We start from the raw sequence: 12,197 nt of genomic DNA on the forward strand, positions 1-12,197 counted from the left end.
TATGATTTTAAAACAACATATTTCTGAGTTGGCCACATTGGCACACACCTGTAATTTCAGCATTCTGGGAAGCTGAGGCAGGAAGATTGAAAATTTTAGTCCTGCACTGGAGATGTAATGCAATCCTATGTCAAAATAAAGAGAGCTTGGGCATTGCTCAGTATGAAAGTGTTGGGTTCAATCCTCAGTACTCAGGGCGGGAAGACAGCGTATTTCTGGCAAGGAGACCAGTAAATTAGCTACGATGATATGGTAGCTAGTCTCTAAAAATGGCCCCATGGCTGATATACCTCCCATTAGCCAGGATTTTGTGTAATCCCTTTCCACATAAACTCTATATTGCTCCTGTGACTCAGTTTTGTTTTGTTCTGTTTTGTTTTGAGGAATGTCTTACTATGTAGTGCAGGCTGGCCTTGAATTTGCTTATGTATCCCAAAACTGTTATACAGATTCAATGCAATCCCAATAAAAATACCATCAACATACCTTATAGATCTAGAGAAATCACTCCTAAGGTTCATCTGGAACCAGAAGAGACATAGAATATTAAAGGCAATTCTAAGCAACAAAGGCAAGGCAGGAGGCATCACAATCCCTGACTTGAAGTTATACTACAAAGCAACAGTAGTAAAATCAACATGGTACTGGAATCAAAACAGAGCAGAGGATCAACGGAATAGATTAGAAGATACAACCACAACTACAAATACACTCAACCACCTTATCTTCGATAAAGGAGCCAAGCAGGTTCACTGGAAAAACGACAGTCTTTTTAATAAATCGTGTTGGAAAAACTGGCTCTCCATTTGCCGAAAACTAAAACTCGACCCAAGCCTATCATCATGTACTAAATTAAAATCTAAATGGATCAAAGATCTGAATATTAAAACAGAAACACTAAATCTATTGGAAGACAAATAGGTAGAAACCTTGAAGACATAGGAGTAAGTAGAGAATTCATGAACAGGACTCAAACTGCACGGGAAATACTTCCCAGAATCAATAACTGGGACCACCTCTTATTAAAAAGTTTCTGTAAGTAAAAAAAAAATCTCCAGCATAGTGAAAAGAAAACTCACAAATTGGGAAAAGATCTTAGTGAACTCCCCCTCAGACAAAGGACTTTTGTCTAAAACATATAAAGAATTTAAAAAAATCAGACTCCCAAAATTCAAAGACCCAATCCAAAAATGGGCATCTGAGATGAATACACACTTCTCAGAGGAAGAAATACAAATGGAAAATAAATACATGAAAAAATGTTCATCATCATTGGTCATTAAAGAAATGCAAATTAAAACCACACTGAGATTCCATCTCACTCCTGAAAGAATGGCCAGGATCAAGAAAACCAACAACAACAAGTGCTGGAGAGGCTGTGGGGAAAAAGGAACTCTCCTGCACTATTGGTGGGAGTGTAGACTGGTACAACCTTTGTGGAGGTCAGTCTGGAGATTTCTCAAAAAGCTGGGATTGGAAGTCCCATTTGTTCCAGCTATTCTACTTCTAGGCATCTTCCCAGAAGAACTGAAAGCATCATACCACAGTGATATATGCATGCACACCTATGTTTATAGCAGCACAATTTGTAATTGCCAGATCTTGGAAACAACCCAAATGTCCATCAACTGAGGAATGGATAAAAAAGCTGTGGTATTTCTATACAATGGAGTACTACTCAGCTATAAAGAAGGATCACATTGAGGTATTTATCAATAAATGGGCACAGCTTGAAACCATACTCGTAAGTGAACTAAATCAAACTCACATCTGTGAACACCAAATAGTTTCCCTAGTGTAGGAAATGATTCAAATATATAAAAGTACGTGATAACCATGATTCCCCATTATATGGCTTTGAAGCCTTATAAAATTTTCACTCATTAATTGGAATGGCTTTATTCTGGGCTGTTTGATATTATGGCCTGTGATGCAATGAACAGCTACTTTGAAGAAAATAAGACATAATAATAGCTAGTGCTGATTTAATACCATCTTGTCTTAAAGCCACACCAAACTATGGCTCTTCTGTCTCCATTGATTTTATCATGTTGTAACTTGCTGGATTTTATTGTATGTGGTAGTATAAACAAAAATTATTATAGGCAAAGAGATAATATAGAAACCATTGATCATTTTTTCTGTTAGCTGGTTCTAAATACTCTACAATGCTTTCATCCATTTGAATGGTGTTACACAGTCTTGATATGTTTGATGCTATAGCATATGAAGTTATATTCAAATATTTCAAAGAAAAAGACACTATGGTAACTACTATTAAGTCGGGTTATTTGATGGTGAAGCACTAGGTTGCTGAAAGTGTCATGCTTTAACCTGTATTGTTATGTTGTTATGCCTCCTTTTATCTCATCCTCTCCCTTATTCATCAAAAAATTATTTAATTTAAAAAATATCAACCAATAAAAAATGCTGCTGGGTCTGTAGGGAAAAAGGAACCCTTTTCAACTGTTGGTTAGAGAGTAGACTAGTACAAACACTGTGGAAATCAGTGTGGAGATTCCTCAAAAAATTAGGATTAGAGGTCCCATTCAACCCAGGTATTCCCCTTCTGTGTATCTTCCCAGAAGGATTGAAAAACATCACACCACAGTGACATATGTGCAACTATAAGGTCCAAAATATACAATAGTCATTGTGAAATGGGAGGAAACTGTTCAATAAAAAGAAGAAACTAAGATAGGGGATAAGAGAAAGGATAGAAGGGAAAAGAAAAAAATGCAAGTTAGTTATACCATTAGTATCACTTAGTTCACTGAATAGGAAAGGTTGTGCTAATATTGACTGAAGAAATTTTTATGCCCATATTTTGTACTTGAGTGACTAAAGATAATGATGTGTAATTTATCAACAATTGTTACTTTTTTATTATTTTGTTGTGAAAATTTGTTTTACCTTTTCTCTTTAATATTAACAAATAAAGTAAAAAACAAAAAAAAAATTTAAAAAAAGAATTTGCTTATGTAACTCAGACTGGCCTTGAATTTGTGATCCTCCTGCTTCAGTCTCCCCAGTGCTGGGATTACAAGCATGTGCCACCATGCCTGCTAATCATTTTAATTTGAATTTTTTTATAGTTCTGGGGATTGAACTCAAAGCCTTATGCATTCTAGACAAGTGCTCTACTGCTGAATTATATCTCTAACCCCAAATTGCTAATCATATTAATTAGATTTAGAATACCACACAAAAATTTGACACTAGATGATGAGTTCATGAAAGCTTATATATTTTTGGTATGCTTGAATATTTACATATACTTTGACTTTGTTTTGTTTCATTTTAAACAACAGAATACAGAGCCTGGTGTGGTGACTCATGCCTGAAATCTCAGCAGTGAGGAGGCTGAAGCAGGAGGACTGCCTTGAATTCAAGGCCAATCTGGACAACAGGGTGAGATACTGTCTCAAAAACCAAAAATAAAGAACTGAACAACAGAATACAGTGACAGTGACATTGTATTAGTTGTGAACTTATGCTTTGGAACTACCTGACAGTTTTGGGTTTTGTGGTTTTTGAAGAGTACTGAACTGCCATATCAAAGCCTGAGAGATTTCTTGGAGAAGGGACTCTGAGACAGCACAGGGCCTGAGACTGTACGGAGGAAGAGGCCCAGCCATCCAGCAGCCAGGAGAAGCCTACCCTTCCAGCCATCCTGATTGGGGCACCAGACACATGAGTGCACTATTTTGCAAATTTCTGAAAATGAATGAAGCCCTATCTGACATCACATAAGGCATAAGACAAAACGTGTAGGAAACTGAGAAGCTGAAGCTGGGACTGTTATTTTCCAGGCTGTGAATGAAAGAAGTAAAGAAAGCCAGACTGTGCAGGGAGAAGAATGGAGCATGTGCCCACGAGACTAAGAGGCACCAGAAGAAGATACAAACAGAGAAGGCATCAGCCCTAACACCTGACCACTTCCTTATTCTTTGTGTTCTGAGACCGGGCTGTAACCCCTACCCTTAGATTCTGTGAGATCTTCATCGCTGTGCAATGCACGTTTTTTTGCTCAAATTAATTTGGTTTCTCACTGATACAGCTCATGTGGGATGGAGTTGCTAAGAGGAGAGCAACACATTCCCTGGTGCTAGCGCGTGGGTAACAGCGGACAGAAGCAGGGTTGTGGTGTTGGCTACAGCGATGACCTCATGATGCCCTGGAGAGAGGCCACCTGGTGAGGAGCTGCGGCAGCAGTGTCCTAGGTCTATTCCTGACCACTTGCTAACAGCTCCCTCCCCAGGTCACACTAAGAGGTGACTTTGGGCAATCAGAGGACTGAGTATTATTTGTTTTAGCATTAGTAGAAATGAGGTTGAAATTTGTGGTGCTAGCTGGGTGTGGTGGCACATACCTGTAATCCCAGCACTTGGAGGCTGAGCAACCGGGCTAGGCTACAGAGTGAGCTCAAGGTCAGCCTGAACTGCATAGGGAGATCCTGTCTCAAAAGACAAAAAAAAGAAAAAAAAAAGAAAGAAATTTGTGATGCTAGGCTGGCAAGACCCAGGCATTTGGGTGATCCAGATAAAATGATTGCTTTATAATAGGCCATGGTTATATTATTTCTTGTACACCTTCCAAGATTTTCTACCTCTTTATAAAACATTCTGCTCTAGGGATGCTTTACTTATGTGTCTATGGAGAAATACACCTGAGCACATGAAGGTGACACAAATTGCTTAGAAAACAAATTGCATTTTAGGTATTTTGCCATGAGGCTTACATTCTTTCATTAACTTCTATTAAAAAACTACTTTAGCGGTTCTAAAATACTAAGTGTCTTAGTGACTTTCTCATGGATGGGACAAAATACCCGACACTGATAAGTTAAAGGAGGAGATATTTATTTGGCTCACCGTTTGTAGAGGTTTCAGTCCAGAGTTGGCTGGCTCCAAGGCAGGGCGTCATGGCAGGGGGGGAAAGAGTTCAAGGTGTAGCAGCCACTGAGGGAGGAGAAGGGAGATACACCCTTAGGCTTCACCTCGGAACATCTCTTTCTCTCTCTCTCTCTCTCTCTCTCTCTCTCTCTCTCTCACACACACACACACACACACACACACACACACACACGCAGCTATAAACCCATCAGTGGGCTAATCCATGTCACACACCCATGATTCAGTCACTTCCCAAAAGCCACACCTGGCAGCAACTCCAGCTTTGAGGGGAACATCTAGATACAAGCCATACCGCTGAGGATAAGTATCTTTACAAAGCAAGGTTAATAGAGATCACATAATTAAGAGAAAATAAGAATCCCCTTAGAAAACACCGTAATGTAACTACCCATAATGCTGCAAACGATGGTACTGGGCTGTTCTCAAAAATGAGTCCTCAAAGAAATATTCTGTGTGGGCTGGGGTTGTAACTCAGCGGTAGAACACTTGCCTAGAATGTGCAAGACGCTGTGTTCAATTTGCAGCAACATGGACACATACACATACCGTGTACCTGACGCTGCAGGGTGTATGTGGGTTTTATGAATAAAAAGATGCATCTGAGGTTTTTTCTTAGGCTAGGGACAGAGACAAGACTGGGAAATAGCAATGCACATTAACCTAAACCCTTTCAAAGGAGAATACTAACGTAATTTAGCTACTGTAAATCCAATGGGAATTTATTGGTCTTTATATTTGACTGGTCCAGGGCAGACTGGCTTTAAGCATAACTGGATTCAGAGATTCCAGTCAACAATGAGTCAAATCTTTCCCTATCTCTGTATTCTGTTTTTCTCATGGTTTGGCCTTATTTCCTCCACTCCAGATAATGCCAACAACTTCAACAACTCCAACAACTCCAAATTCACATCTTTGAAGCTCAGCACTGCTAATAGAGAATTAATTTCTGTTAATCCCTATATATTAATTTCAGGGAAGGATCATGATTGGCCCTGCTAGTGTTACATGTCTACTCGTGAATGGCTGTTACCACAGAGGGGAATAAAACATTGGCTAACTGTGGGTCATATTCATTCCACTTTAGTAATGGAGGGGATAGTGCTAAGAGAAAAGAGATTACTATAATTAAGAGCCCACAAGGTGATATGAAGCAGGAGAGGAATTCTCCAAAACAAATGGGTGTATTGCAAACAAAAATGATAGAAGAAACATAAAGTGTTAAATGCTAACTATAGGGAGCCACAGAACTTAATCTAGAATTTTCGACCTTTCCTTGCTCCATGCCTCAGTTTCTCCAATTTGCTTAGGGGATGTCTGTCAGTCCCTAATCACATGATAACATTTTTTTCTATCCACTGTACTTGATTTATTGCTTTTTTTCTAAACATCTTTGCTTAGTAATATTTACATAAATATTACATTTGTACTTCTACCTCATACCAGGTGTAGTGACACATACCTGTAATCCCAGCACTTGGAGGCAAGAGGACTGTTGAAAGTTCAAGATCAGCCTGGGCTACAAAGTGAGCTCAAAATCTGTAAGCTGCGCAAGCCAGAGAAAAGTCAGCACCTCCTGAGAATCGGCCATGCTGGGACTGACAGGAGAACATCAAGAAGCCAACCAGCCAGGCTTTCCTGTAAACCATGAGAGCCATGTGGGGCCCAGGAAGAGTCAAACAGCACCTCCTGTGAGGCTGAGAATCAAACTCCCCCTCCTGCCTTAAGCAACCAGCTGGTTTGGAGGCCAGGCTGAGTTGATAGCAACTAAGGTACAAAAAGCAACTAAATGTATTGTTTGGTTGATTTTGCAGGCCTGGAGCCAGTGGAGCATCTATTGGGAGGATGACGGTATGCAACATAGCAAATAAGGGGGGGTTTCCTTCTATCTTGTCTTTGAACTCTAATATTGCTCTCAATATTTTGCTTTGTTCTTACTGTTTTGCTTTACTCGGTGTTCTGTTTTAATTGGTTTTATTCTGGTTTGATTTAATTTTGCTATACCTTATGGAATGGACAACTATTGTGAAGATAACAAGATATACTAGGTTAGCTACTGTTGTTTTCCTAGTGTCCTGTGTTGAGGTTCTGCACCAGTTTTGCTGCTTTGTTTTGATTGGCTTTGTTCTGTTTGGTTTTGTTGGATTTTATTATCTTCAAAATTAAAAAAATACAAAAGAAGTTAAAACAAACAAACAAACAAACAAAGTGAGCTCAAGGCCAGCCTTCACTGCATATTGAGACCCTGTCTCAAAGGCAAAGACAAAACAAAAACGAAAAATATGTCCTTCACTGTTACATGCTTAGAAATAGACAATGAATCTTAGTCCCTTTTGCATTGCTATAATAAAATTCCCAAGGCTTCATGCTTTATAAAGAGTTTTATTTATCTCTCAGTTTTGGAGGGTGAAAATTCAAGACTGGGCAGCACCACGTGGTTGGCCACTTGTGAGGGCCTTCTGGCTGCATCCTACCCAGGGGGACAGCATCGCATGATGAAAGTGCAGGGGTGAGAGGGCCCAAGGCAAGGAAGGAAGCCAGAGCACAGCAGGGCTGCTCTTCACAGCAGCCTCTCCTCACAGCAATGAATGCTCCTACCAGCTCAAAAGCATCTCTGACATCAGCACTGATCACTTTGCCAGACTCTTCAAGACTCCCGCTAGACTCCACCTCTTAAAGGGACCGCCACCCCTGTAAAAGCCCTGCATCACAAGCTTTAACGTGAGATTTGCTGGGGATGAAACTTGTCAAACTATTGTAGCTTCTTGGTAGCAAAGAACACAAGGATTAAAAGCCCAGTTTTCTTTTTTTTTTTTTTTTGTCTTTTTCCTTTTTATCGGTACCGGGGATGGAACTCACGACTGCCTGCTTGCAAGGCAGGCGCTTATGCCGCTGAGCTAAATCCCCAGCCCCCAAAAGCCTAGTTTAAAATTTTAGAAAGTTTGAAATCTTTGGAGCTTGATCAAGTGAATTACATTCACCCACTGTAAAATCTCTAACCCTTTTGTTACCTCACGCATTTTCCATTTATTCCATTTTCCACGTATTCTCCTTTTGTGTACATATTTTTTCAGTCCAGAAGACTTTTTTAAAAAAACATTTATGATGCATGTCTACTAATGACAAAGTTTCTTAGCTATGTCTGAAAAATTTTTATTTTGTCTTCATTTATTGTTATTATTTTTGAGATAAGGTCTTGTAAAATTGTTCAAACTGGCCTTGGATTCACTATGTAGCCCAGGCTGGCCTTGAACTCATGGTGATCCTCTTGCCTCAGCCTTCCAAATGGCACAGGCACATGCTCCCATATCTGGCTTGTCTTTATTTTTGAAAAGTGTTGGTGGGGAAGGGAGGGTTTAGCTCAGTGGCTTAAGTGCCTGCTTGGTAAGTGTGAGATTGTGAGTTCGAGCCCTGTACCAAAAAAAAAAAAAAAAAAAAAAAAAAAGCGTTTCCCTAGGCACAAAATTCTAGGTTGAGGGTTTTGTTTGCTTTTGCTCTGTTTTTTAATTTTCTTTTCATACTTTAAAGATATTACTATACTAACTTCTTTTTTTTTTTTTATCGGTACTGGGGATCGAACTCACGACCACCTGCTTGCAAGGCAGGTGCTTATGCCACTGAGCTAAATCCCCAGGCCCAACTATACTAACTTCTAAATTTCATCCTTTCCAGTGAGAAATCATCTTATTCTTCTCAGATCCATAATTACATGAGCTGACCCCCACAATCACTCTTTCTCCAGATAGATAGAGAGACAGATAGATAGGGTTTGTAGACCTGTCCCATTAGTTCTCTTTCTCTGGAGATTCTAATACAAGTATACTTCTTGATGTCCATGTATTACAAAGTGTTTCCACTCCGCTGTTAGGATAGCAACCTCATCTGCTCTCCGTGAGACCAGTGGTGAGCTGAATCACTCCACCTTTACTTTCAGATGGTTCTTTCTCTAGCTTTTGGTGGTTTTCTCAATGCAGGCTCCTGAACATCCCTAGGCAATCAAAAGAGCTTCCACCTTAAGCAGGTCTCTCCTTTCTGGTATTTATTCTTTGCAGTGTGACCCGGGCCCGCCGAGTCAACGTAGACACTAGAGGGGGAGTGGGGATGAGAAGGGACAAGAGACTCGAAGAATGGAGACAAGACAGGATCGTGATCAAGTATCGCTTATTCAAAGAAAGAGTAACGAATATACAGGATATTGGGGGAGGAGGGAGTTGGGTTCCTAGAGGTCAGCAGGTAACTTAGCAACAGTGGCAAGATAGAGGGTTGGGGGCTCATAAGGCGGATTGATTAACACAATCCCTGAATGGGCCAAACAGGCTAGGCAAGGAGAGAAGCTTAACTATCAAACTTAACTCCTAGAGGGGTTAACATGGCTGCTGCCTGCAGATATAAGGTGGCAGCCGATTACAGGGCTTCCCACATCAGTAGGTTATAGTCTCCCTGGCTTTCCAAGACTCTCAGCTCCACCTCCTCAACTCAGGGGCCCACTGGGCTTCTCCTCCCTGTGCAGGCAGTAAGGCAGGGGAAATAGCAAAGGTCTGGTCATTTGTTCCCACCTCTCTCTCTCTCTCTCTCTTTTTTTTTTTTTTTTTTCCTTTTTTATCGGTACCCGGAATCGAACTCAAGACGGTGTGCTTGCAAGGCAGGTACTTATGCTGCTGAGCTAAATCCCTAGGCCCTCCCACCTCTCTTGTATCATGTGCTATTGCCACATTCTGCTAATATTGCCCAATGTTTAGAATTATTGTTCGTATTTTGTTTTCTTTCTCAGAGTTGGGGATTGAACTGAGGGCTTCATGCATGTTAGATATCTACTACTGAGCTATATCCCCGGACCCTGGTTTTTCTGTTTTTAGGCAACAGAGTAAATCTAGTATATAATACTCTGACCTTCTTGATCAAGATTGGAAGTCAAATTCTTGTTTATCCCAGTCCTAGTTAGATTTTCTGCTATTCACAGTTAAAAAGCATTTTTAATGATGTGCTCCCTGTGCAGTCATTTAAGTGGTACATACATATTCTGAGTAAAACGTATTTTTTTCTTTTGTGTGTGTGTGTGTTATTAGAGACTGAACTTAGCCCTATACAACCAAACTACATCCCCAGGCTTTATTATTATTTATTTAAGCAAAGTTTTGCTACTTTTAAGTTGCTCACACTGGCCTTGAATTGTGATCTGCCTACCTCCAATTTGTGCATCACACAGAGTTTTTCAGAAGAACAAAATCAGGGGCTGGGGATTTAGCTCAGCAGCATAAGCGCCTGCCTTGCAAGCAGGCAGTTGTGAGTTCGATCCCTGGTACCGATAAAAAGGAAAAAGACAAAAAAAAAAAAAAAAAAAAAAAAAAAGAAGAACAAAATCAATAGAAAAACGTGTGTATAATTGTGCACAGATATTTATTAGGTAGGCTTACAGGATAGGGGGTGGTAGAAGAATTGACTGTGGCTTCTGAGCTCTGGGAAGCTTGAGACTCCAGCAGAGGCCCAAAAAGATGAAAGGCACAGAACAAGAGGGACAAGGCTGCAGCACCAATCCAAGGTCAAAAGCCTGAAACTCACGGTAGAGTCCCCAGTGTGAGTCCACACTAGAGGGCTAGGGAACTGGAGCCCGCACCCAAAGGCAATGAAAAGGTTGGAGCTCTTCCAAAACCAGAACATTTCCTTCCTCTTTCCCTTCTTATTCTATCCAGACCATATGCCTATCGGTGGATGCTACTATATTTTAGGTGGGTCTTCTCTCCTCAGTTTTCTGGCCTTCATGTCAATCATAGAGACACACCCAGAGCTGTGCTTTACAAAACCTCTAGGCAGTTCTTACTCAAGTCCTGTCGACATACTGCAATTAACTGTCACATCTTCCAAGTAGTTTTGGATAACAGGCAGGCACTACTGTACCCAGAACTAAAAGACAATATTTACTTTTTAAAAAACAAAGAACAAAATCATTGTACATGGTGATATACTAAAATCATCATATTGGAAGGGCACAGGTAATACAATAAAAATAAGAAAACAAAATGGGAATGACACTGGAAATAGAGGCCAATAAGTCTCATTTTTCCAAAGATATAATTACATAAGAACACTTAAGAGATTCTACCAAAAATAAACCTTATCTATAATTAATAAGAAAATTTATAGCAAACTTAAAAATAGCTTTTCTTTAAGTCAGGAATAACTTCTTGGAAAGGGTAATAAAAAAGTCATTTTGTTTATCAGTAAACTATGAATACATAGAAAAAGAGTGGTGATGTGTACTTATGGCCCCAGCACTGGGGAGGCTGAGGCAGGAGGCTTGCCATGAGTTTGAGGGCACCCTGGGCTATGCCTGAGTTTAAGGCCAGTCTGAACTGTGTAGCTAAATCCTATCTTTAAAAAAAAGTCAAAGAAAAAAGAAAGAAAGATAGATTTATTAACATAAGCACATATCTGATGAAAAAGGCAGAAACATTTCACTGAAGGAACACAAAACAAAAGTTTTGTAATCATCATATATAAGATCCATGTTTGGAAACACCATTTCCAAATATTTCCAAGGGAGTGTCTTAGAGATTTTTTTTCTCAAAATCGACCAAAACATAAAACTGAGCAGCTAAAGACTGACAATGATCAATTATTTAGAAAATAGCACCTGGGGTTCCCAGTTTTCTCTGGTTCTTAACCCAGTGGGTGCTCCATTTGACCTCCTGCAGTGGCTGTTAGCATATCTCAATATTTCATATTTGTCTATTGCACTTGGCAAAGGCTGAGTTGCCAGATGCTATGTAGAGTTGTTCTTTGGGGCACACATGGTTAACAAGTGAGTTGACAAAGCCGTGGACAAATCTAAGATGTCGGTGACGAGCTCCCACGTAAAGTAGGTTAAATGAGACAAGTGGTGAGTGGATTTTGACTCGTGTGGTTGTTTTAGTAAGTTTGTAAATATTAGCATTTATCTCCAGTGAATTTCTGAAAATCTTAATATCACTGTAGTAGTCAAGGAAGTTTTCTTTATAGAAGCACAAAAATCCACACTGTAACAAGAACTGCCTGAGATGGCGGTAAAAACCTGCTAGGTTAGTGTTTACCAGAGGCCAGAACTTGTATTGATTGCATCATGATTAACAAAGAACTTTTAATAGTACAAATCCTCTGGCCCTACACATACCTTCTGAATCACACTATTTTGGAAAGTGCCCAGAATTTTGTATTTTGCAAAAAACTCTCTCAGTGGGTTCAGTGACACAGCCACTTTTAGAATTTCTGGCCTAGTTTGGAAGATTCCATACCCCTGAATATCTTTCC

General features: G+C 39.9%; 1 long non-coding RNA gene across 10 annotated transcripts in view; it reads right to left on the minus strand.

Moving 5' to 3' along the window:
* The window catches only part of LOC106028511 (uncharacterized), a 65,557-nt gene that overhangs the window by 28,035 nt on the left and 25,325 nt on the right, over positions 1-12,197 (minus strand). For 8 of the 10 annotated variants that reach the window (XR_010044022.1, XR_010044021.1, XR_010044019.1 and 5 more), the window contains exons 2-4: positions 4,875-4,961; positions 4,373-4,456; positions 487-521 (exon numbers count right to left, since the gene is read on the minus strand). This is a non-coding gene — a long non-coding RNA (uncharacterized LOC106028511). The remainder of the gene's footprint in view (positions 1-486; positions 522-4,372; positions 4,457-4,874; positions 4,962-12,197) is intronic. The other 2 variants (XR_010044015.1, XR_001202128.3) reach the window with 1 other exon arrangement.

Source organism: Cavia porcellus, unplaced genomic scaffold, assembly GCF_034190915.1.
Source record: "Cavia porcellus strain 051 isolate PalLab524CR breed Dunkin Hartley unplaced genomic scaffold, mCavPor4.1 scaffold_28, whole genome shotgun sequence".
NCBI lineage: Eukaryota > Metazoa > Chordata > Mammalia > Rodentia > Caviidae > Cavia > Cavia porcellus.